This window comes from Pteropus medius, unplaced genomic scaffold (assembly GCF_902729225.1).
Source record: "Pteropus medius unplaced genomic scaffold, Ma_sr-lr_union100, whole genome shotgun sequence".
NCBI classification, from domain to species: domain Eukaryota; kingdom Metazoa; phylum Chordata; class Mammalia; order Chiroptera; family Pteropodidae; genus Pteropus; species Pteropus medius.
The window spans coordinates 34,657,406-34,683,643 of NW_024349800.1; positions in this window are offsets into that span (position 1 = coordinate 34,657,406).

Sequence of the window (26,238 nt, forward strand, 5' to 3'; positions counted from 1 at the left end):
TTTGTTTGCTAAATTTGCCAACCCTATCCTGACGCTTACAAATTCCCACTTTACAGATGAGGAAACTGAGGCTTGAGAAAATAACCAGATATAAGGTAAGTGGCAGAACTAAGGGTCCATTTTACTATCATTATGATACTGATAATTAAATCTCAGAATATCTATAACCACATCTTCAAAAACTAGAGTAAGGATACATACCTCACAAATGTATTGAGTAGATTAAAAGAAAAGGCAAAGAAAGAATAAAAGATATATGAAAGAGACCTAGGCAGTCACTGGTGCATAGTAGGTGGTAATAGAAATTATTTCCTTCCTGAACAATGAATGTTAACTGGATATTCACTATGTGCCAGGCTGTAAGTATAAAGCGAGCTGAGTATGGAACAAGTTGCCTACTGACAATAAAACAAGCTGTGAGAATGACAGATATAGAATTATAGGCATCAGACTATATAAAAACAAGAATGGAAGTGTTTAATCCCTAGTACCACAAATGAAAACACTGCATTCATTTACATGATTTGTCCAAAGTCATCTATTCTATTCATTTTTCATTACACTGTCCTGAAGGGCCTCATAACGGCATTCAGAGTAAGAACATGGTGCAAATATACAGTGCTCTTCAACTGAAGCAAGAGTTGCTTAATTTTCTCCCTTCAAAGCAATTACTGTTGGCTGCTCACGTGGGCAAATTGAAGAAAGTTCCTGGAGGAGTGCATAGAAAGGAGGAAAGAGCAGAGGAAAGAAAGAAGGGAAGATTGAGAGAAAGTGGCTTCTAGAGAACTACCACCTCCTCAGACCTCAGTCTTGTTTAATCTCTGCTGGCCATGGTGGCCACTAACAATATAGGTCTTTACCGCCTTTCAGATTATTGTACTAATATTATATATATTGTACTTAAGTTACTATTTTTCCATCTATTTTAAACTCATGTGGCTAAACAGGCCCCCTCAACTCTAGAAGAATTACAGAATTTGAGAGCTGGAAGTTATATATATTTTAGAGATATATCATCCAGGAGTCAAATCTATCATGGATGAGGAAACAAATCCAGAAAAGGTATATAACTTGCCTAAAGCCAAATAGTGAATATACTGCATCCTCATCCACTAAGTTCTCTGTGCTGGTCCTCTCTACTCACTCATTCACCCCAGAGAGGCCGGGCGTGTTTAAATAATCTCTGTGGGTAAGGTTCAGGTCTCTTAGGAAATCTGTCACACTTAGTTTAGAGGTTTAATTTTTAGAGGACTTTGAACACATACCAAGAAAAAGTGCTGATTAAAAATAGTGATGATTCAGAGTGAGTAGCTTTTCCCAGGAGTTTATAAGAGTAAAATATCTAGAGAACCAGAATTTAGCTCTTTAGGAGAAAGAGGATCTTGGCATTTATGATTTCTTATAAAACTGTATTCTTATTTCTTCAAAAAACTTTAAAGGAACATATTCAATAATAAACTTTATTGCAGGATTAATGCATTAGAAGATATATTGTTTGAAATGTTCTCGTGTTTAGACAGAAAAGTGATAGGAACTCAAATATACATATTTATATTTAAATTTTTTAATCATTTTATTACATTCATTTAACAAAAGACTTTTTTGATTGTGAATTGATGACTCTAAAAATAACCAGTTAACCAGTATGGAATCTAGACTTCAAATCCCTTGAGGTCAATGACCATGTCTTTTTCTTCTTTATAGTCTAAATTCTTAGAACAGCTTTTAGAACAGAGATGATATTCAATAATACTTGTTAATAAAAAAGTAACTTGCCTCAAATTACATGATACCAGGACTAGCATACAACATTTCTAAGTGCTGGTCTGCCGCCTGGGCTAAATAGGTAAAATTATGAATGAAAATCTAATATTTTCCCTTTAAGGATCTTTTCCAGTGTACTTCTTCAAAGCAACTACCTATATTTAATAATATCTACATTTCTGTAAGCCCTGTAATTGGCAGTCATGTGGACAAATCTTCCTACTGAGGACACTAGAAAAACTCAAAAAATATTTAAAAATATTAGCTCAAAGGCATCAGATTGCTTACAAGGTAGAAATCACTAGGCCATGATCTGAAGAATGATGAAGCCTAAGGAAGTCCATTTATCCATTCCATAGTGGGTTTCTGAGAGGATGAGCAGAGATGAGGGATGGCAATTAGAGTTTGGGGTGTGCTAAGTGGGAAGAACTCTGTTGCAGCCCCATTGTTTGGACTGGGAATCCGAATGGCTACATCCTAGAAGTGAGGAGGCTACATCTATTTTAAATCATCTCAATTCCAGGATTGGATTAGTGTAATTCCTTTGACCTAATGCTCCCAAGCACTTGGCAAAAGCAAGCTAAAATCCTCTCTGTAGTAAGGTAATATCATTCTAGGCCTCAAATCATTTCTATAAACAATTTTGCAAATACAATGTTTAGTACACAGTGAAAAATAATCAGTCACCCAAGGAAACAAGAAAAACAGCAGAAACAACAGAGAACAAAACAGACACCAAAGGGCTTCGGATAGTGAAATTATCAGATACAGATTTAAAAATAATGCTTACTATGCATACTTAAATACAAGATTAAAATTTTAGTCAGATAACTAGAAACTTAAAAAAAGAATCGCATGAAAATTTTAGAACCAAAAAATTCACTAATAGAAAATAAGAATTTGATGGTATAATTGTATATTAGATGAAGATAGAGTTAGTGAAGTAGAAGATAAGTCAGAAGAAAAGATGCAGAATGAAGGACAAAAAAAGAAAAAGAATAGAAATACAGAAAACAGGAAAAGCTCATGGAAGATACCATGATAAAGTTTAATATACATATAAATGGAATTCTAGAAGGAAAGAAGACAGTATTGGGCAGAAGTAATATTTGAACTAATGAATCCCACTCAGGATATATATATTTTTTAATCCACACAACACATAGACACATTATTTAAAAACTGCTAAAATCCCGGACAAGGAGAAAAATCTTAAAAGCAGCTAGAGAAAATAAGTGTTAACCTTTAAAGAAACAATAATTAGACTTACAACTGACTTTTTAACAGAACTACCTAAAGCCAGAAAATGATGGAATGATAACTTTAAAGGATCAAAAGCAAATGTTTTAACAATGAAGGTAAAATTAGGCAATTTTCAAACAAATAAAATAGGGTATTTGTCACCAGTAGATTCATAATGGCACTCTTTAGGTAGAAGGAAAATAATCCCAGTTGTAAGGTCAGAGATACATGAGGGAATAAAGATAAATCAAAATGATAAATATGTGCATAAATAAATGAATTTTGATATTGTCTATATAAGACAATAATAGTAATGCCTTCTGTATTTAAAATTATATAATAATGGTATAAAACTCAGAAGAGGGTAAATGAAATCGAAGGTATTGTCTAAGGATGGAAAAAGTTATTAATAATAGACTGATGAATTAAAAATGCATCTTGTAATCTCTAAAAGAATCACTAAGAGTATAATAAAAGACTATATGTATAGTTAAGGTTCATCAGAGAAACAGAACCAACAGAATGTGTATATATACCAAAAAAGAGACACTTATTTTGAGGAATTTGCTCAAGAAATTGTGGAGGCTTGGTAAATCCAAAATCTGTAGAGTTGGCTGGCAGGCTGGAGAGCCAGAGAAGAGGTGCAGTTTAAGTCCAAAGGCAGTCTGCTGGCAGAATTCCTTCTTGCTTAGGGGAGATCAGTCTTTGTTCTATTAAGGCCTTCAACTGATTGGATGAGGCTTACTCATATTATGGAGGGTAATGTGTTTCACACAAAGTCCATCAATTTAAATGTTGATCTCATTCAAAAATATATTCACAGAAACATCTAAAATAATGTTTTGGCACTGTGGCACAACCAAATTGACACAAAATTAACTATCACACTGTGCAATATTCCAATCTAAAAAGGAGAGACAGGGAATGGAGTAATAAAAAGCAATCAATTTAAATGCAAGATAAGAGAAAATGAGTACATATAACAGGCAGGACAAATAAAAAGTACTTAATAAGATTATAGATTTAAACCTAAATGAATCGCAAATTACATTAAATGAAAACATCCCAATTTAATGAAAAAGATTGCTTTGGTTACCTATTGCTACATAACAAAGTACCCCCAAATTTATTAACTTTAAACTATCACCATTTTATTGTGTTTCATTATTCTGAGGATCAGAAATTTGGATAGGAAACCAAAGCATGGCTCATTTCCTCTCTGAGTGATGACTGCTGGGGCTGAAGTGTCCCAGATAGCTTTTTCACTCTCATGTCTGGCACCTCAGTGAGGATGGCTCCAGTGGTGGGGGTTAGCTGGACCAGCCTGACAGAGATCATATGTATGGGTTCTTAGTTCTCACTGTTGATTGGGTTCTTTGGTTTCTGTACAAGTAGTTCCACAACTTTCCTCTCTCCCTATGGCCTTTCCACGTAGTCTCTCCAAGGAGATAGGCAGACTTCTTACACACAAGCTCTGAAGGATTAGACTTGGAGCTAGCATATTGTCACTTTTGCCACATCTATTGGATAAAGCAAATTACATGGCCATCCAAGAGTCAGGAGAGGAAACTGTATGAGTATTAAGAGGTGTGATAGAACGAGCTACCAATCTGTGTAACCAGCTAGCACAGATCATAAAACTGGACCAAAAAAAAAAAAATCAAAATTCATCTACATGCTGTTTACAAGGGGTATATCTAGAACATAAAAATGCAGAAAGATTGAAAGAAAGGGATGGAAAAAAACAACCATGCAATACCGCCAAAGGAAAGCTGGAATAGCTATATTAATGACAGATTAAGTAGACTCTAAGACAGAAAAGCACTAGTAGATAGAGATTTTTCATAATAATAAAAATTTAATTTGCCAGGAAGATAAAAAAATCTAAGTTTGATTCCCCTAATAACATAACCTCATAGTACCTTAAGCAAAAATTACAACACTATAAGGAGGAATACAAAATCGACAATTTTAGCAGGAGACGTTAATATATTCAGTTACTAATAAAATAGGCAGACAGAAAATTCAATAAGAATATAGGTTTGAACAACACTGTTAGCAAAGTTAAGTATAGAGACATATTGAGTACATTTCTATAGTCCTTTACATAGGAACAAATTCATCAGTTTATGTTATTTGTTTGGGCTCGTTGAGCTGGAAGGGACAGCTGAGGATCCTGAACCTTTAGGCTGGTGAGAACCTATTCCTATTTTAGAGATATATTTACCATGTGTACCTTAACCTCATTTATTAAATAAACATATTAAGTTCCTGCTATGTGCCAGGCCTTATAATTAGCACAGAGATGAAAGCTATCATTAAAACTGCAGACAAGCAAATCAGAAAATATAATGTGGTATTATAAGTGCAGTGATAGAGCTTTACATATGGAGCAATTGGAACCAAGTTCTAACTAAGCTACATGAGATGATGCCTGAGCAAAGTTTGAAGAAAGAAAATGTGGAAGAGAAGTGGCAATGTGGGATGGAGAGTAGAACGGCACCTAGCAAAGCCTAGCTCTGTGAGAACATGACTGTTCGTCAGAGAACTGCCAGTCAATTGGAATGTCCAGAGTATAAAAGGATGCTGGAATTAGGAGTTATCTGATTGCAAGAAACAAGCTCATGCCAGTTATCTAAAGTAAAGGAGGAACAAATATGAAAATAGGGATTATGTGAGACACAACTGTGGGAAGTACAGCCAACATTACAAGAGGTCTTTTCGCTTACTCTTTCTCATTGTCTGATCTTTAGTTTCAGCTTTTCTTCATTCCTTCTGCAGACTGGCTTCTCTGCTCACTTATCTGCTTGCATGTAGGGCTACTATTGCTGTCCCAAATAGTGGCCCCAGCTCTCTACTCTGGCCTCCACCCAATTTGCCCAACTTTCTGACTTAGCAACGCGAAGTTATTATATCACAGCCTCAGCATTCCGATTTCAAATTCTGTAATCTGATTGGTACAGTTTCAACATGCATGTAGCTCAGGGGTCAGCAAACTATGGCCTGGGGCTAAGGGTAAGGGGTGTGCAATCTGGCCTGCCTTCCACTTTTGTAAGTAATGTTTCAATGGAACACAGCCACACACACTCATTCAATATGTATTGTCTATGGCTGCTTTGGCATTACGTGGACAGAGTTGAGTAATTGTGACAGAGAACCTGTGGACTGCAAAATTGAAAATATTTTCTTTCTATACCTTTACAGAAAAAGTTAGTTGGCCCCTGAATTAGATAATTGGATATGGAGACACAGTGCTGTGTAGAGGCTTAATGGGGGTCAGCTCTGGTAATTGAAGCTCTGAAAGTGGATACTCCCTCACCTTTTTTTTTTTTTTTTTGCAGAAAAAGGATAGTGTAAGGGAAAGGTAGCTGAGGAAGAACTTTGAGAAAGGAACTGTTTGAAGGTCTTAACGTAGGAAAGAAAATAATCAGTCTCAAGTATACACTAAATTTTTTACACAAAGGGCGGAAGAATGTACGAGTTACTCTTTAATCTGAAGAAGTTCATTAGGATACTAAATTTAGGAGAGCATGTCATTGTAACTACCTTTAAATAACCCACCTGTGGCAAATTTCCCAGACCCTCCATAGTTAGCTCTTGCTGAGATGAAGGGCTGAGGCACAATGTTAAGTTTACGGAAATGTTTTTAAATGCATGCCCAGGTTAATTTTATTTACCTTTCAAAAGAGGAGAGTCTTGAGAGAATGAGACAGATGAAAAGACAGAAGCCTATAGACTGAGACTTGAGGGTTAGGGGGAAGAGAAATCTAGAATTCACCATTTTGGTAAACTTAAGATCATTGTGGGGAAAATCTTTTATAAGCAGTCTTTTTTTGTTGGGTAAAAAAGTTTTAGAAACCTTAGAGATCATTCTAGTCCTTGCTACTAAAAGTGTGGTCTGAGCACACTCAGCATCACTGGCATCACCAGGGGTTTATTAAAAATGCAGACTCTCGGGCGCCACCCCAAACCCACTGAATAAGAATCTGCGTTTTTAAAGATCCTACAGATGATTCATATACACATTAAAGTGTGAGAAATTAAAGCACTGAATTGGAATAGTAGTTTTTAAAACCCTTCCAAGTAAACAATTGTGGTTTTGTTTGGTTTGAATGAAATCTTACATTGAGCCCAACTCTATAAAACAGATCAAAGTGAACCTGCTCTGGTTGAAGATGGGCAGCTGCTGAAAGGCAAGGGCTGAAAAACGTATGCATTTCCATCCAGTGTTCCCCCAGGAACACAGTTTGAGAAACTCTGATCTAACAACGAATAGAAGTAACACCAGAATCTTCAGGGCCAGGCTCTGTCAAACTCCCAGGCCACTTCTGTTGCCACCTCATTGAGAACTTCCACAATGAATCCCTGTTAGTGATGTGATATGTCCTGCCTTGAGAAAATTGGAATTTCTGAGCTCTTGGAAATCACTATTCTAGATCCCTTCTCTCAGCTTAAAGATGGGGAAACTAGAGCTCAGAATGTGACCAATGAGACACTATTAAATCACAGCCACATTTAAAACTATACTGATTGCCATCAAAGGGGCTGCTATAGATTCAATGTTTGTGTTTCCCCAAAATTTGTATGTTGAAATCGAAATACCTAATGCGATGGTTTAGGATGTGGGGACTTTGAGAGGTGATTAGGTCATGAGAAGGAGCCCTATGGAGTGAGAGTGTTGCCTTTATAACAGAGACCTCACAGAGTCCCCGCACCCCTTTCACCATGTGGGTTACAGTGAGAAGACGGCAGTCTGTGAACCAGGATGGGTTCTCACCAGACACCAAATGGCGGGACTTTCCATTCTCTAGGATTGTGAAAAATACATATTTGTTGTTTATAACCCCCAAAGTCTGTCGTATTTTGCTGTAGCAGCCTGAATGGACTAAGACAGAGGCAAAGCTTCAATAATTCTTAGGGACATGAGGGGTTCAGAACAAGTCTCAAGATGTGCCACTTTGGCATGTGAATTATTTTAAGTTGAAGGCAGTTGTGACCCTGTGGGCTCATGAGAAACTTTTACCACTCCTTTAAATTTGGGGCCTTGCCCATAAAATTTATCACCAGAAATAACTTTTTATGACCTATCTATGAGGCAGGACGAACGTAATTACTGAACATTTGTTATTTTTATTATCCTGCGAATGACCTTCCTCCTCTCTGAAACCCCATGATGCCTTACCTAATCCTTGCTGAGAATGCCATGTATACCTCATTTTAACTTTCTGTCTCTGAACCGCTCATGTATGTGGGGTGTCTGACTCTCATGTATATGGGGCTCCCATACATAGGTATCTAATTAAATTTGGTTATTTTCTCTTGTTAATCTGTCTCATGTTGATTTGATTATTAGACCAGCCAGAAGAACCTGGAAGGGTAGAGGAAATTCTCTTCCCTCACAGGACAAAAAAGTGCTAAAATGCCATATTTTTTCCCCGGTCCTTCCCTTCTTAGCAATGAAGTAGAGAGATAGAAGCACTATAAGCACTATACTTAAATTCAGTACTAAATCCTGCCTCTGCTGCTTACTAGCCCAGGCAAAATATTTCAACATTTTTTTAACCTCTTCATATCTAAAGTGGAGATACAAATTCCAGCCTCAGAGGTGTGCTGTGCAGGAAATGTATGTGAAACAATTTAGCACACGGCCTGGTAAATAATAAGTGCTCAGTAAATGTTAGCTGCTATTAATATTTTTAAATGAACAACAACTAAAAAAATCAACCTACTTTAATTTAGAAAGTGCCTAGAAGGATTGCACATGTGAAACTGATTTTCCTCTATTGCTAGAAGAGTAAAACAATTTATATTTGCAGCAATAGGCTATCTAGTATATAGAATTTGTTCAAAATTAAATACTGCAGTTGTGAAAATGATTTTTGATAAATGGGGCCAATATTTAGGGAAGGCAGTGAATTTAAAGAAATTCCAGGTTACATTGGAACACAAACACATTACTTTGTGTTCCACAGTAGTGTTGCATTTAGAGTTAGGCATTTTTAGTAGCTATCATTGATTGCTTCAATTTGTCTTTGATTGAGCAAACCCTAAACTTTGGAGTCATCTTTGGCTCCTCTTTTTATCTCATACCTTCAAAATATGTCTAGAATCTGACTCCTCTCCCTACCCTGGTGAAAGCCACAGTCATCTCTTACCTGAATGACTTTAATTGCCTCCTAACTCCCTGCATCTCCTCTTAACCCCAGACAGTTATTTTCTTACTATAGCAGCCAGAGTGATCCTCTTAAAATCTATCAGTTCGAGTTACTCCTCATGTTATTCCTGTAATCCTTCTAGGAAATTTCTAGAACTAATTAACAACTTCCCCATTTCACTCAGAATAATTTAATGCCTAAGTCCTTACAAAAGCCCACAAAGTCTTACAAGATCTAACCCCACCTCCCACCACCATTGGCCTGGCCTCCCTGCTCTTTCTTGACAATGATAGGCACACCCTACCCTATGACTTTTGCTCTCTGCCTGGGATGTTCTTCTTCCAGGTAGCATACTCTCTTCTTTAAGTCTTTGTTAAAATTTTACTTTCTTAGTGATGCTTGCCTTGTCCTCCTTACTTAATACTGCAAATTATCCCCAAACACATTCCAGGAATCCCAGTCCCCTTACTGTGTTGTACTTTATTTTTCCCATAGCAATCATCATCCTCTAACACACTAGATAGCTTATTTATTATGTTTTAATTGGATCTGGCACCACTACTAGAATGTAAGCTTCACAGAGGCAGCAGTCTTTGTTTTGGTCACTGATATATTCTAAGCATCTAAAATACTTCCTGGCATAGAGTATACACTCAACAAATATTTGTCGAGTTAACTAGTTTTGTGATTACTAGTTTTGTTTGTATTTGTTGCACTGTCTTATTTGAACAAAGACTAAACTAAATTGACAATGATTTAACAAAGCAAATGCATGAGTTGGGAGTTTTCTATTTTCTTTCTAGTTCTCTGTGTTTTTAATTTCTTCTTCATGCTACAATAAAACTCCCAAATGTCTTAAACACGATTCTATTTTAAACTGATGTGCACATTTCCTCACCTAAGAATTTATGCTCCTCATGTTGTTTAATATATACTTAGGCCATTTCCACTCCCTTTCTAGCGGTTCGCAGCCATATCTAATCTGTGCACAAAACAGAACTTTTATGTCCAATTATTCATCATTTTTAGAATGGTCAGGTCTGAGACCTGAGAGGCACTCATCTTCAGGCCAATATTCTAGGTTGGGACTATTGGAGTAAAGAACAGAGAGAATAGGCGTAGAAGTGCATTTACGAAGATGTGAGAATTGGCCTCTCTATGGGAAAATATTGAATTTCTATTATCCTTTCCCCTGTGGGACAAGAGGAAGAAGAAGGGGGGGGGGCATTAATAAAGTTGTGTGCTATAGGGCAAGGGTCCACAACCTCTGTGCCATAGACCACTACCAGCCTGTGGCCTATTATGATTTAGGCTACACAGCAGGAGGTGAGCGGCGGGCAAATGAAGCTTCATTTGTATTTGCAGCCGCTCCCCAGTGCTAGCATCACCACCTCAGCTCCACTTTAGATCATCAGGCATTAGATTCTGATAGGAGCATCAGTCCCTGGTTCCAAAAAGGTTGTAGACTGCTGCTATAGGGTGTAGCTTATAAAACTCTAGCTTGTCTCCTTTACAAAATCTTTAGTAGAATCTACATTGTTTATAAATATTTGAAGCGTGAATTTTCTTTTGAAGAGATTAAAATATATTCTGATTCTTATTTCAAGACTGAGTTGGGGCAAAAATGGAGGCTTCCATGGCAGGGCTACACAAGAAAAATTTTAGGTGTAAGATTAGAGGAACTAATAAGGACCTATTCAAGTACCCCAGAGAAGTGTTGGCAGAGGGACCATAAAAGTGACAAAAATTCACATAATTGGAGTCTTCTTTTTGGGTTAGGACTCTTCCAAAAATATTTGTTTTAAATGTACAAATGTTGCTTATGAAGAGAGAAATTGATAGGTCCATCCCACCTTTCTAATACACTTGTTGAAGGTAGTTAGCTTTTTTAATAAACAATGAGCAAAGCCTTGACAGAAAAGGCAAAAGGAAAATATTTCATTGTTAGGATGGAACGGGAGTTTCAGAAATGTTTGCAGGCAAAGTATACCGCCAACAGGGTTAAACAGGCTTTGGCATCACAGTGTGTGCCTTGGCAATAGGGGGTGGGCATAGTTGAAGGTGCTACTCTTTTGTGTTAGAAGTGATCATGTTCTACTCAAGTACATTACAGTTTTTTGCCTAATTATCATTCTTAGCCTAAGGTTAATCATGAATATCTTCATCTCTCACTGTCTTTTTATTTACAATGAAGATTTTGCTGTCATTTAAGCAAGTTCTTAACAACAAACACAATTCGGAGCCCATTTTTTTTTCTTAGTTATATACAATTTAAGGCAGATTATTAAACCATGAGTAGGGAGATAAAGAAATCAGAAGCACAGAAATACTAGAAGATTCTAGTATTCTCATTAAATAAAATTCTGATTTGAAAACAGCATACATATTGTTGAAAGGTAATGAACAATAAACAGTGGTTATTAAGAGACAAGCAAACCTCAGATGGCTTTGAGAGAGTTGGGGAAGGCTCTAAGGAAAAGATGGGATTTGATTGGATGCTGAAGATTGGTGAGGATTACTAAATGGAGTGTGAGAGAGGAAAAAACTGACATTCCATTTCAGGTAGTAGAAGAAATTGATTTCCTGTAATTGAAGACTTGAAAGCCTCTAAAAATTAGGCATAGTTGTCTGTATTTCATATGGTAACTAAAAATTCTTTCAAAATTTAAGTATTTTGTACACAATGTTTTTCTGTTTATCAAAGCTATATGATGTTTTTGGAAGAATTACCTTTATTATTTTGACTGCTTGTCATTGTAATTTGATTTGAATCCTACCAGCAATAGTTTTTTATCTAAAAAGGTATTTCAAGACAGACATAAACATTTACATACATACAGATATTTGTGGATTTATTTTTGGCAAGCTCTGAAAGTAACTATAGTTCTTTAGGCAAGGTTGGCTTAATGGGTATGTAACCGGTACATTTCCTTGGACCTGGTGCTCAGAGGGCCTGCTTTTGGGATGTAATGCCTGCACTCTCCTCTTAAAATGTTTAATTTATTTTTGAATTTGTGTTTTGTTATTTCAGTGGAACAGTGGAGCATATGATGGGGGCTTAGAGCCTTAGCTCAGATATGGTCCTATCTCCTGCCATGTGCCTGCCTCCCAGGATGGGTTCTCAGCTGTTGGTTCCCCCATGCCCTGACACCCCAAGCCCCACCTGGCCTTACCTTCTTTGCCCCTGTCCAGGGTGACAACCAGGTCATGGAGAAGTAGGCAGAGGTTGCATTCTGCCAGCACCCTTGGCCTCCATCAAGGGTGTGTGGAGAGTTGGGGTTGGGCATGTCAGTCCAGCAGTATCTTTGAGCAGAGCATGACCGTGGCCATCCCTGCCCTGGGCTGCCAGCACCACGGTGCATTTGGTGGATGTCTTGGCAGGGAGGATCTTTAACCCACCCAGTCTGGGTACCAAGTCCCTCCTACTGTGGTGATATAATCTTCTGGAGTTGCCTGTCTGCCATGGGTTGTGGTGGCAGGCTAAAGGAAGGGAAGATAATTTCCTGCCCATGCTCAGGGCGCAGTGCATAGGTCCTGTGTCTGACACAGGGAGAGCACACAGTCATGGAATGAGGCCTTGGGGCACCTCCAAGTGGCTACGCTCACCCTGAAAGTATCTCCAGTCAAGGGAGAAAGACAATAGGTAGCAAATAAAAAACACCATGATGAGTTAGTTGAAAGAGAGAGGAAGAAAGAAAAATGTTTTATATTTTAGTATCTTTAACATTATGGTATGTTGACACTTTTCCTGCTTTTTGAACAAGGCACCACATTTTCATTTTTCAGTGGGCTCTGAAAATAATGTGGCTGGTTCTGACTGTAGACATTCTATTTCTTTCTCATTTCAAAGTAGCAGACTATAATATTACAAGTGGTGATATGTCTTCCATTAGTGAAAATAAGCCAATTTTTATAATACATAGCATTATTAATCTTCAATTACCTTTGATGGGTTTAGCAAAGAGGAAGCAATTTTTCCCAGACCCTAAGAATTGCTGTGCCATTAAATTCACTTTATTATATGATTTAAAATTAATAAGCAGGGAAGAAAATTTAGTAGTTGTCATTAAAATTCCATTTTAAATTGTAGCAATTTCTTTTCTGGATGTTCTTGATATCCAGCAGTCATGATATAAAATGTTGCTTATGTATAGGTATTATATTACATAGGAGAATTTATTTTCAGTTCTGAGACAGTCAGGTCTTCTAAGAATAAAATAAGCATTAAAAAATAATTGAATCTTTAAAATATGTATTTCTTGCTAATAAGATTGTTGTCTATTCTTCTGTTTGGGAAGTGGTATGGTTTGGTAGAAAAAAACAGGATTGAGATAGAAGAAGAAAATGGTCAAGTTATTTAATTTTTCTGGCTCTCGATTTTATCTTTGTTAAACGAAGACCTTCAGCTAACTAGAAAATTTCTCAGGTGTCTTCCAACTGTGGAGTTCATTGAAATTGGAATAACATGCTTTAAACACACACACACACACACACACACACACACACACACACACACAATTTACTGAAAGAATACTACTACTATTAAACTATCTTTAATAACCTTGGGGAATAGGAGCCAACTAAATTTGCTCAAGTAAAATTTCTGTTTCTCCTTTTGAGAAATTATATCATGTAGAACAAGAATTTATAAAATATACATGTATGAACATTAAAAATAATTGTAAAGTAACCACTACGCACGCTAAGAAATATAACACTGCCATACCTTATTAGTCTCTTGTTTGCCCCTCTTTGAAAACATCTCCCTCCCTCCCCTCCAGAAGTAATCATTATATTAATTTTTTGAGATAATCATTCTCTTGTTATTCTTTATAGATTTCATCATCTATATAGGTGTCATTAGATAGTGTTATTTTAAAAGGAGTTGTTTTATAAAAATATCATTTTGAAGTCTACAAAGAAACAGGGACAACAGAGTCACAAGAATGACAGAAATCTATACATTTCAGGACTCTCAGTATCCAGACATTAGAGACCTTTGCTCTTATGCTCCAGCATTAATGGCCTCAGCTACCAAAGTATTGAGATAGATAATCTGATTGGCTGAGATGGCTTGTTTCTCTTTAGTCAGATGTCTGCCTTTGATCCAACCAACTGTGGCTGTGGAGAATGTAGTGTTATAGAAACGGGGCAGCCAGAACAGTTCCAGTCAGGATTTTTCAAAGATTATATATACTGTTCAGGTAATAACTAGATACAATGTATAATTTAGCCAGTGATGTCAGAATAAGTCTGAATTGCCATTGGCTTTATTTTCTTATCAATAAATACCGCATTTCACATTCTTTTAAAAAATATCAGATCTCTAAGAGAGTAAAAGTGTTTAATCAAGTTAACTTGGAAAATGAAATAATTTCTCCTTTTTATTTACTGAGCCTTTCTTGGGTGTCTGTGTTGCCACTTAATGGAGAAATGTACTGCACTGCACCCATTGCTGCTCTGCGTTGTGCTTCTGCTCTTCAGCCAGGCCCTTATCTTCCTCCCTTTCCAAACCAATTAAGAAGCTCAAATGCCACATATTCAATAACAAACGTATAATGGAATGAAGTGCATTTTCTTCTATTTATCACATGACTTTAAACATAAATTGCATATTAGAGATGCAAATATTGATTACATCTGTCCTCTGTTCTAAAAGATTCTGACTCTTGCCTCCAGCACAACAGAGCCTTTGCTGGCCTGTTTGTATTTTGTGACCCCACCTCTTCTCTGGACTCAGGCAAGTAAGCTACAGATGGAGACTGGGCTGGCCCAAGGAGATGTATCCCTTTGCACAGCTAAGCCAATCAAATTCTCCTTTTGAACATTTAAGAAAGGAGACACAGAAACTTAGGAAGTGGGTAGCTGAGTCACTTTCATAAGGGAGCCCCAGAGCGTGACTGCTGTTACCACCCTTACCTTAAATTCTCTAAGATTAATATTCTTACAGTACTGATCAAGAGTATAATTTGAGTAAGTTACTTGAAATAAAGGGAAGTGATATGGCTTGGTAGAAAGAACCCAGGATTCTCAGTTCTTGAAATAAACTTAAAATCTAATTTGAGTAGGTTACTTGAAATAAAACTTGCTCTAAAACAAATTTAAAAAATTTTTTTTTCCAAAAATAATCCTAAAAAACTAAGTCCCTAAAACAGTGTTTCTCAAACTTGAACCTGTATCAGAATCAGCTGGAGCCTTGTTAAAGCACAGATTGCTGTGTTTCATCCCACACTTTTTCATTCGGTACATCTGGAGTGGGGCTGAAGTATTATAATTCATATTTCTAACGAGCTTCCAGGTAATACTGATCTTCCTAATTCGAGTAGCACTCCTTGAGAAACAATTCCCTGGAAATAAACATCTAAGATGACCACATCTAACATGATTTTTTTAAACCAAAAATTAAGATGCTTCAGAAGAGTGTAGTGGTTAAGAGTTCATGGCCTGGATGAAGCCAGATAACCTAGAAGCAAATCCTGTCTCTGCCACTTAGGACAAAGTGGGCGAGTTTGGGCAAGATACTTAACCTCTTCATCTATAAAGCGGAGAATATAATAGAAAATACCAAGAGGCAGCCTAGCACTATACAATTCCAGGGATCCCATTCATATAGCCTAAGATGTGAATGGCATCCCCTACAATTGTACAGAGGGGCCATCCTGTTATGAGTACTTACCTCATTGAGTTGTGATAATTAAGATCATTGTAAGGATTAAGTAGAGTGTAATGCATATGAAGGGTTTAAAATAGTACATGGTGCCTGGCACATTGTGAGGGCTCATTAGGTCCATTAGAAAAAGGTCTATGTCTTGGCTATGCAAAGAAAATCCTGAAAACATAGTCATAGTAACTGTATCTTTAGTTAAGAATTAAAGGAATACACATATCAATATACAGGTGTGGTAGATTAAAAATGATTTTTCTAAGAGATTGTGTGCCTTGGAAAGCAGCGAAGTGGCAAAAGAAAATATGACCCTAATCCTCCCAGGGCACAAAACTATACTTTACCTCATGTACCATCTAGCAAATAGTCACAGCTATCTCCAAATTATATTGAATATCCTAAAACATTAATAATCTGGCTATCAAGAAGTAGTGCTCTGTATTGATTGGACCCTATTTTTTAAGTTAGGTCAATTTCCTTCTCCAATATTACTGAAGAGCACAGGTGGTAGACTGCACAATTTTATTTGACAAGATAATAAAGTGCTTTAAGCAAGGAAACAGTTTTAAAAAACCAAAGTTATATTTGGAGCTGTAGGAATAAAACAAGCCATGTGATCTTTGTGCCATAAGAATTGCTCTTTGAGACATGTATGTGAATGTTCATAGCAATATTATTCATAAGAGCCAAATCCTGAAACAATCCAAATATCCATCCACTGGTAAATGGATAAATGAAATGTGGTATATTAGCTACCTATTGCTATGACCAAATCATCCCAAAATATAGTGGATAAAAACAACAAACATTTATTTTCTCACTCTTCCTGTGGGTGAGGAATCTGGACCCTGCTTCTTTGGGTAACTCTGGCTTAGTCTCTCCTAAGGTTGTTGTCCAGGTGCTAGCCAGAACTGCAGTCCATCTGAAGATTAGACTGCAGAGTAGGGGTTATCTGTTTTCATGCTCTCACGTAGTGTTAACAGGCCTCAGGTTCTCACTGGCTGTTGTCCAAAAACATCACTTCCTTGCCATGTGGACCTCTCTCTGAGGCTACTCACAACATGGCAGCTCAGAGAGAGGAATTTGAGAAAGAGAGAAAGAATAAGAGCCCCCATGATAGAAGCCATAGTCTTTTTATAACCTAATCCCAGGAATGACATCCTACCATTCTATTCATTAGGAGCAAGTCACTAGGTCCAGCCCACACTCAATGGGAAGGAATTACACAAGGGCATGAATACCAGGATGCAGAGATCTTTGAGGATCATTTAGAAGATGCCCACCAATGTGGCATATCCATATAATGGTACTATTCAGCAATAAAAATAAAACTATAGAGATATGCAAGTGGATGAACCTAAGAAACATTAGACTAAGTAAAAGAAATCAGACATAAAAGACTATGTACTGTGCGATTCTATTATCTGACATTCTGAAAAGGCAAAACTATAGAGCAAAAAGCAGATCGGTGGTTCCTGGGGGTGGGAGTGGGGGAAAGAGAAATTTTGGGAGGTGATGAACATGTTATAAAACTAAGCTGTAGTAATGTAAAATAAATAGCATAATTATATATTTACTAAAAATTATTAAATTGAACACTAACAAGACAGCATGGGATACAAAACAACTGGCCTGTACTTTTAAAAAAAAAAGTCAATATCATGAAAGGAAGAGGAATTATGTCAGATTAAAAGAAACTAACAGGGCATAGCAACCAACTGCAATGCCTGATTCTGGACTGGATCCTGAATGTGGTGGGGAGGGTCTGGGAGGGATGCCATAAGTACATTATTGGGAAAATTGGAGAAATTACTTATGGACTGTAGATTAGATAATTAGTTTTGTATGAGTGTTAAAATTTTCAAATAATTGTCTTTAGTTATGTAGGAAAATGCCCTTGTTCTTAATAAATACTTGCTATTTAGGGATAAAGTTACATGTTTTCTGCAAATACCTCTCAACAAGTTCTCAACTAGGGGAAAAATTATAAGTATTAGAGAATGTGGAGGAGTGATAGAGCAACTGTTAATTTAACAATTGGCGAATCTTGGTAAAGGGTATATGGGAATTCTTTGTACTGTTCTCACAACTTTCATAATTTTTAAATTATTTCAAAATAAAAAGTTTTAAAAAAATAAAACAAATCTTTGAACAAAACTCTCCCTCTGTCCTTTAGCTTCCAGCCAAGAACTATCAACACAATTAGAAAAACCAACTGGAGAAAAAAAGAAAAAAAATTATTTTTCACCTACTACTTGTCAAGTACTGTTTTTCTTTGTTTTATTTAATTCTTGTAACACCCTTAGAGCACTGGTTTTTGACCTCATCTATACATTATAATCACCTAGGGAGTTTTAAAACTCCCTATGCCCTGGCAACAACCATACCAATAAATTTAGAAACTTGGCATGGAACCTAGTCATCAGTATTTTTAAAGTTCTCTACGTGATTCCATTGTGCAGCCAAGGTTGGGACCACTGCTTTGGACCTAAAGTTTTGTCATCTCCTTTTTACAATTTCCAAAGTTGAGGCCCAGGGAAATTCAGTAACTTGCTTGTGGTTATGTAGCTAGTGAAAGTGGCAGAGAGGGTAGAGGTAGAAATGTCACACAGAAAAGAGGGCGGTGACCATGTTACCTCGTTTGGGGACTCTCTCTGGCCTTCTTGTGTCTTCACTTGGCCTTTTCCAAGCCTGGCCTGTAGGCAAATAGCTGAGCTGGATGCTGCAAAATACAATTAGGCCTGCTCTGGATTTTAAGGAACTTATAAAAAGACATAAGGATATGAAAGTGAGTGAATATTAAAAATTATTTAAAAGTACATAGCTGATATATGAACGGGTGAAATCAGCTGATGAGAGTAGGTTCAATCAAAAAAGCCTTCTTTGATAAGTAATCAAGAGACATTTACATCACTAAACATTTCTCCTCATGAAAACATATCTCCTTTAAACCTTTTATCCCCAACTATTTTCTTTGGCTCCTCCTTAAATTTCCCTCAGCTAGACAAAACAGAACTAAATTTTTAAATTGTAAAATAATAAATTTTAGAAAGTCTTCACTCCAAATTTAGAATAATAAATATATTTCCTTTAAACCATGATTCTCAATAACTTATAAATCATTAGGAAGAATTATGTCTCATTTTATTTAGTACATCTTAATTTTTCATATTGCTGAACAGATAATGTTCATATAATAAACCTTAATTGTTGCTGCTCCTAGGTTTCTCAAACATTTAGAAATAAATGTATTCAAGTGCCATTTAAGATGAAGAAAATTTGACCTACAGTTTATCACTTAGCTCATTAACATACTAATATGACTATAATTTGCATTTGACTAGAGGATTGTTCTTTCACCCCTGTAATCTTGTTGGCAGACTATCACAGTTTTTGGTTGATTTTTAAAACAAATTGTCTATCTACACTAGAGATAAAAGGTAATATTAATATAAGAAGCTTGGAAGTGAATTAATTGCTCTGAAACAATCTATGTTGGTTTAGCCCCTTAGGTGGTGTTATTTGCACAGCTCTTGGAAATGCTCAATTCTCATTGGCATTTAGCAAAATCAACCCTAAAACATTTCTCACACTTCCTAATGAATGATTCCTTTTTTCTTAGTATCAAGTTACCTAGGTCCTGCAGGGATCTAGGATAGCTCTACTTGGATAAGTGAAAGTATGGCTTAGGCTTTCTAATAGTTTTTTCAGGTAACTAGTTGAGAATAAACTAGCTCTTTTCTAGCTGTGTAATATGCAAAGCACTTATTTTGATGTGGATACACATAAGAAGGAAATTAACTGGAGTATGTTGATGGCAGTCTTACTAGTAACCGAGATTTTTATTTTATATTTTATTATTAAAATGTAATTAAGTATTTTAAATAATAACAAGGCCTGTAGTAAAAAGCACACTCACTGTATAGAGAGGCGGGATCTCTGGTGTAATGACTGAACTTTCGTGCCCCACCCCTAACTTCCAGATTCATATGCTGAAACCTAATCCCTATTGTGATGGTATTTTGAAGGTGGGGACTTTGGGAGGTGATTAGGTCATGAGGGTGTAGCCCTCATGAATGAGATTAGTGCCCTTATATATATAAATATATGTAAAATATATATACAGCAGATCCTTGAATACTGTCTTTTCATTCAATAGTGTTTTGTTATAATGTTGATAAGAAAAAAATTGATTCCCATTGGGACCATAGTCTATGTGGAGTTTGCATATTCTCCCCATGTCTGCATGGATATTCTCCCGAGAACTGTGGTTTCCTCCCATATCCCAAAGATGCACACATTAGGTAATTGGCATGTCTAAATTGTCTCGGTATGAGTGAGCATGGTGTGTGAAGGGGGTCCTGTGCAGGGCTTGGACCCGCCTTGTACCCTGAACTGGAATAAGTGGTTGGAAAATAATTGTCTGTCTTGTTTTCATTCATCATTCTTAAATGTATGTATCACTCACATTTATTTCAGTTTTTAATATTAGAAGTGTTTTGAGTCTTTATTTAGAAGTTTGGTAATGTTTTTGTGACCAGCAACATGCTGTAGAAACTTAACTCTTGTTTACATCTATTAGCCAATGGTAAAATTGGTTTTGTTGTACATTGTTTCACTTAAAGTCATAGTTTCCAAGATCTGTCAATGACGTTAAGTGAGAACTCTAATGTGTGTGTGTGTGTGTGTGTGTGTGTGTGTGTGTGTGTGTGTGTGTGTAGTGAGGGTTCAGGATGATTCACCCTAAGAAATGCCTCTGTGGTATGTCGATTGTTTTGAGTTAAAGGCAACTCTAGCCTCTCTCGTAACTACAGAGAATTAGGGGCCTTGCCTATAATAAAATATTATCAAAGATAACCTCTTTTGACCTATGTATAGGGCAGGGAAACTTCTGTTTACTAAATATCTGTTCTTCTTATAATGCAGTTACCCTTTGCAGCCCCCAAAGCAATTTACGTCATCGCTACCTCAGAATGTCATATATACCCATGTTCTCTGAACCTCTTATGCAGAGTCAGTGGGATCTCTGACTCTCTCATGTATGTGGGGTTCCCATACATATGTATTAAATTTGGTTACTCTCTCTTGGTAACCTGTCTCATGTCTATTTTGACCAGCCAAAAGAACTTAGAGGGTTGAGGAAAATTTCTTCCTCTCCCACTGTATATATATTTGTCAAAGAGAAATATTTCTTCCTTTTTGAGAGATATCGAATACTCAGTAGGTCCCTCAGCTCAACTGGTAAGGTTGTCCTATCTCTGTCCTAGGACAAAGTACTAACCAAAAACTCTCTTGCAGTGGAGAAGGGACTAACAATACCTGTCAGTTAGGAATCCAAAATAATTAACTGGTGGAGGTATAATTTCTGGAATGCTGACAAAGGAATATTATATTTTTCTTGGCTGTGGTGGCGGTCTTCTTGGTCATATAGGAGACTTCATACTCCATCTCTACATAAGAAGTACCTGATAGTAATTCAGGGGGAGGAAGGAGAATAAAAGAGGAATGACACTAATAGTTACCAAACACCTACTCTATGCAGAACACTATGATAAACACACTTAATCTATGTTATCCTGTTAATTCTCTTAACAACCATGAGAGAGAGGTGCTGATTTCCTCCTCTGACAAACGGTGGAGTTGTAGTAACTTGCGTAACATAGTAAGGTGATGGAGCCGAGATTCAAACCCAACACTATGGGCTCCAAAGCCTTCTTTCTTTTCACGGCATCATGCTGCTGTAAAAATGTAAGAAGGTTCAGTAAAATCTGATAAGAAAATAGAGCTGAATATTTGATATTTCATTGAGGGTAACTCAACAAGGTTTGAGAGTAAATATGGCAGAAAGGGTATATTGTTCAGAACATAGGAACACAAGAAAAGAAGATAGCTAGAAATAAAGAATGGATGAATCCAGACTTCTCAGGGATGCAGGACTAAGAATAGAAAGTGTTTGGGTAACTGAACAGACTGAAAACTCTCAGAATAGATTTATTCTAAGTTGAACAAAGATGAACTGTGAGCATGTATATATGCTGACCTATATGTAGATATGGTTTTCAAAGAATAGTTTTATTACTTATAGCGGCTTTAAGAAGATTAGCCTAAGTGTTTGTGGATGTCATTGAGAATTTACTAAGAGCAGGAATGTAAGAGAAAAGTAAAAGTTTGCACGAAGGCGTTTATCTCTAGAGTATATATAAGGGAATGAAATTATTGGAGCAATGAATGTGTAGATCTGCATGTTAACTAGATATTACCAAATTGAGGGAGGTTAGCTGTTTCTAGGAAATCATTTCATGACTATGTCCTGACCTCTCTATCAGAGGAAAAGGAAACTGACTTACTCTATTAACAATTCACTTCACCAACCTCATCAAGAACCCATTATGAATGTGGCACTGATTTTGGAAGATGCTAATAAATCCTCGGGATGATTCCTGCCTTTGAGTTGCTGATCATATGATGTGGAGTCAAGGCATGGACCCCAGAAACACTAAATACACTTCATGGTTGGTGAATAGATGTGAGGGCCTGCCTTGAGAAGTCAGGGACAGGAGAGATGTGAAGAACCTGATGATAAGGAAGGCCTCCTGAGGGACTTGAGCAGGGCCTTGAAGGACAGGAAGGTAAGAGGAATTAGGTTGGGACAAAGAAGAGAGGGAAAAAGAGCCAGGCGAGAACATCCAGGCTTGGTTCTTCTGTGCCCTGATACATACCTATGACATCCACACCACATACATCTGATACATGCTTGAGTGGTTGGCATGTATATGTTTCTTTATACTTAAAGAGTACATTATACGTATATTACTGATAGGAGGGTATGTTAATACAATCACTTCGAAGAGCCATTTGGTAATACCCAGATAATTTGCACCCATTGTTTCAGTGGTTTTATTTGTTGAAATCCTCTCATCATATGCTGACAGAAATGTGAATAGAATGGTCATTGCGTGTTTTTAACAAAATATTAGAACCAACTTCATGTCAATTCATAGGAAAATGCATAAATAAATAAATTTTGGCATACTCGTTCACTGGAATATCGATGGTATAACGGGTAAAAATCAAAGAAGTGGAGCTATATATCTCAACATGAATAAATCTCAAAAATAATGATGAGAGATAAAAGCAAATTGCAGAAGAATGTATTCAGAGTGATAGTCACATAAAGTTTTAAAAACATACAAAACAGTCCATTATATTACACATATGTAGTAAAAATATACTATAATACATTGGCCCATCAGTATCTGTGGGGGATGGGTTCCAGGACCCCTTGCAGATACTAAGTCCTCGGATGCTGAAGTCTCTCATATAAAATGGTGCAGAACAATGATATAGTTGACCTTATGTATCTGTGGTTGGTTAATTCTGTGGACGCAAAACCCAGGGATACAGAGGACCAAGTGCATAAATATATATATATATATATATATATATATATATTTATTTTGCAGGCCTATTGGCAATGTATTCTTGTACATTTTCCTTTACATGATAATATCTTTATTTTGCCTTCATTCTTTTTTGTTTACCTTTTCATTTTTTATTTTTATTTTTATTGAAAAAAGAATACATGTATAAGTGGACCTGCACAGCTCAAACCCATGTTGTCTGAGGATCAACTGTACTACATATTATTTACTATGTGGTAAAAAATAAAAATAAAAATTACAATAGTAGTAACCCCTGACAGTAAATACAACTGGGAAGGGGCCTTTAACAATTTGTTTAATATTTTATTTTTTAAACTGTGTAATGGGCATGTAGGTGCTTATTTCACTGATCTCTAATAATTTGTATGCCTATAGTATTTCAATTCAAAAACATTAGAAGAGGTAAAAAGAAGACAGAAAGATTTAATAGTATTTGGTGGGATTACATGTGGATTAAAATTTTTTCTTTATATTATCCTATATTTTCCAAAATAAATGCATAATTTTAATTTAAAATTTTATAAATAATTTTTTAAAGCCCAGAATACATCATAGAAACATGCTATATTGTAAGAGTCTAGAACAGTAATTGGAACATATTAAAGTCTCAGTAAATATTTAGTGAATGAATGAATGAAATGGATAGATGAATAAATGAGACCTTAGCAATACAGGCCAGCAGAGAGGAAGAGAAAGCTAGGAATGGTGGAGGCAGGTTAGTGCCTGAGGCAGATAATCTGGTATGGTACAATATATGGTGACCATACTCCTGTTTCTAAGAAATAAGAACTAACTCAAGTATAATCAGATTGGTTCTGGCAGGTAAGGTTAGGGATCACTTTTCTCCACCCTCATTCAATCTATTTCTATCTTCTTTCTCATTCCCATTGACCTGTGTTGCTGAGATGCCTTCATTCTTAGCACCTGAGCCTGCCTGTCACTCTCCGTAAGACAAGTGGAAATGTCTATATATAAATGGCTTTCATGGTCTAAACAACTAGCCTAAGTAATCTGGGTTGTGTCTAGACATGGAATGGATAAAAGCAAGCTAATTTGCATGATTATTGCCTTAGTTTGGGCTGTTATAACAAAGTACCATAAATTATGTGGTTTTTAAACAACAGAAATTTATTTCTCACGATTCTGGAGGTTAGAACTCTGAGATCAGGGTGCCAGCATAGTGAGTTCTGATGGGAGCCCAATTCTGGGTTGCAGACTGCTTACTTCCTATTGTGTCTTGACATGGCAAAAACAGAGATCTCTGGGGTCCCTTTTATAAGGGCATTAATCCCATTCATGACAGCTCCACCTTCACGACCTAATAATCTCTCAAGGGCTCTATCTTTTAATGCTATCATATTAAGGGTTAGGATTTCAACATATGAATTTGGGGGTGGGGCATAAATATTCAGTCCATAATAAGTATCAAACCTCCAAAACATCATCTCAAACATTTCATCAAAAAGCCAGGGCTGAGGTACCAGAAACAGATTATATAGATTCAGTAATACATTTGCTTGCTTTAAATGTGTTCATATTTGTGTTTATGTCAATGTTCTTATACTTCCAAGCAGAATTATGTACCACTGGGTAAGATTCTGCTTTATTAAACTAACAAGGTAATTCTTTGGGCCTAGGTGATTTGAAGAAGATACAAGAAGCTACACACACACACACACACACACACACACACACAAATAGCAGTAATCTAAATACAGCCAAGTCAATTGTATCTGTTGTGCACTAACAGAAAGACTCCTGGATTTTAGTGATTGCCCACCATGTAATCATCCTGGCTGAATAGCCTCAGATACTTTATTTTGAAGAGAGTGCAGAAATCCTGCAGGTTTAATTGCCAATAAATCAGCATGACCTCCGTTCCCTGGCGGTACTTTTCTGCAATGATCTTTTCAACCAGAAAATGAAGAGATGAATTTTACAGGGTTTGTGTACTGCCTATGGTAAGATAACAGAATTACACTTGCTGTTTCCTCCATTATAGGCTATACTAGATAATGAAGGACTCTATTAATGATATGTTCTGTTTGCTTTTAGGTTATTTTCGTTTTGTATTATAGTTATTTCTTTTTGTTGTTATTGAGAGCTGTCTTTTCTTTTCTTTTCTTTCTTTAAAAAAAAACAAAACAAAAAAACTCTTCTATCATTTGTTAGTTAATTATTTTACCATCACCAAAGATTTTATTCCCTAGTTAATTCACAAGAATTTGCATTAAAATATTCTGGCTCACTCTAAAAGCAATTCACAAACTAATTGAATTGGATGTTGCTTTTAGTTGATTTTCAGATTTGGTTTAAAAAGTAGCTATTTTAAAATAATATTTCCAATTCATGACTATAACTAATATAGAAATTTTAATACTCATCCATGCCCAAATGTAACATAAACCTGCTCTTTATACTTTTGAATTGTTTGTGTGTTTATTTTAATTTGAATGAGTAATAGTCTGTAATATATGTAGTTATACATTTAGATTTTTAATTGTATGAACACTGTAAGAAAACATCAAAATTTAAAATTACTAAATAATAGATTCCATTTCCTACTTAATTTCGGAGTGCTGCTGCACCTTTTCTGAATTTAGGATAAGTTTTCTTTTATCCTACTTCTTTTTGCCTGACCACAGGGAACTAACTGGACCAGATGATTCCTTGAGGTTCTATCTAGCTCTAAGATCTATGATGCAACCTGCTGTGTCAGGAGGCCATCTTCTTATGGTCTGTGTGCTGGACAATACTGCTGTGCTTTAAATATACCTTTAAAAAATGTTTTAGGATTGAGAAGATTCTGTGACGATGGCAGCAGTGATATAGTTTTAATCCTTCCAAATCCCCACATAACAACAAATAGAGCCACTACATAGCAAACGCAAAAACATTTACAATAAAGTTAGGTGACAGGTTATCTCCAGAAAACCCAAAATACAAGTAAATGAGAAAAAGCCCCCCAAAT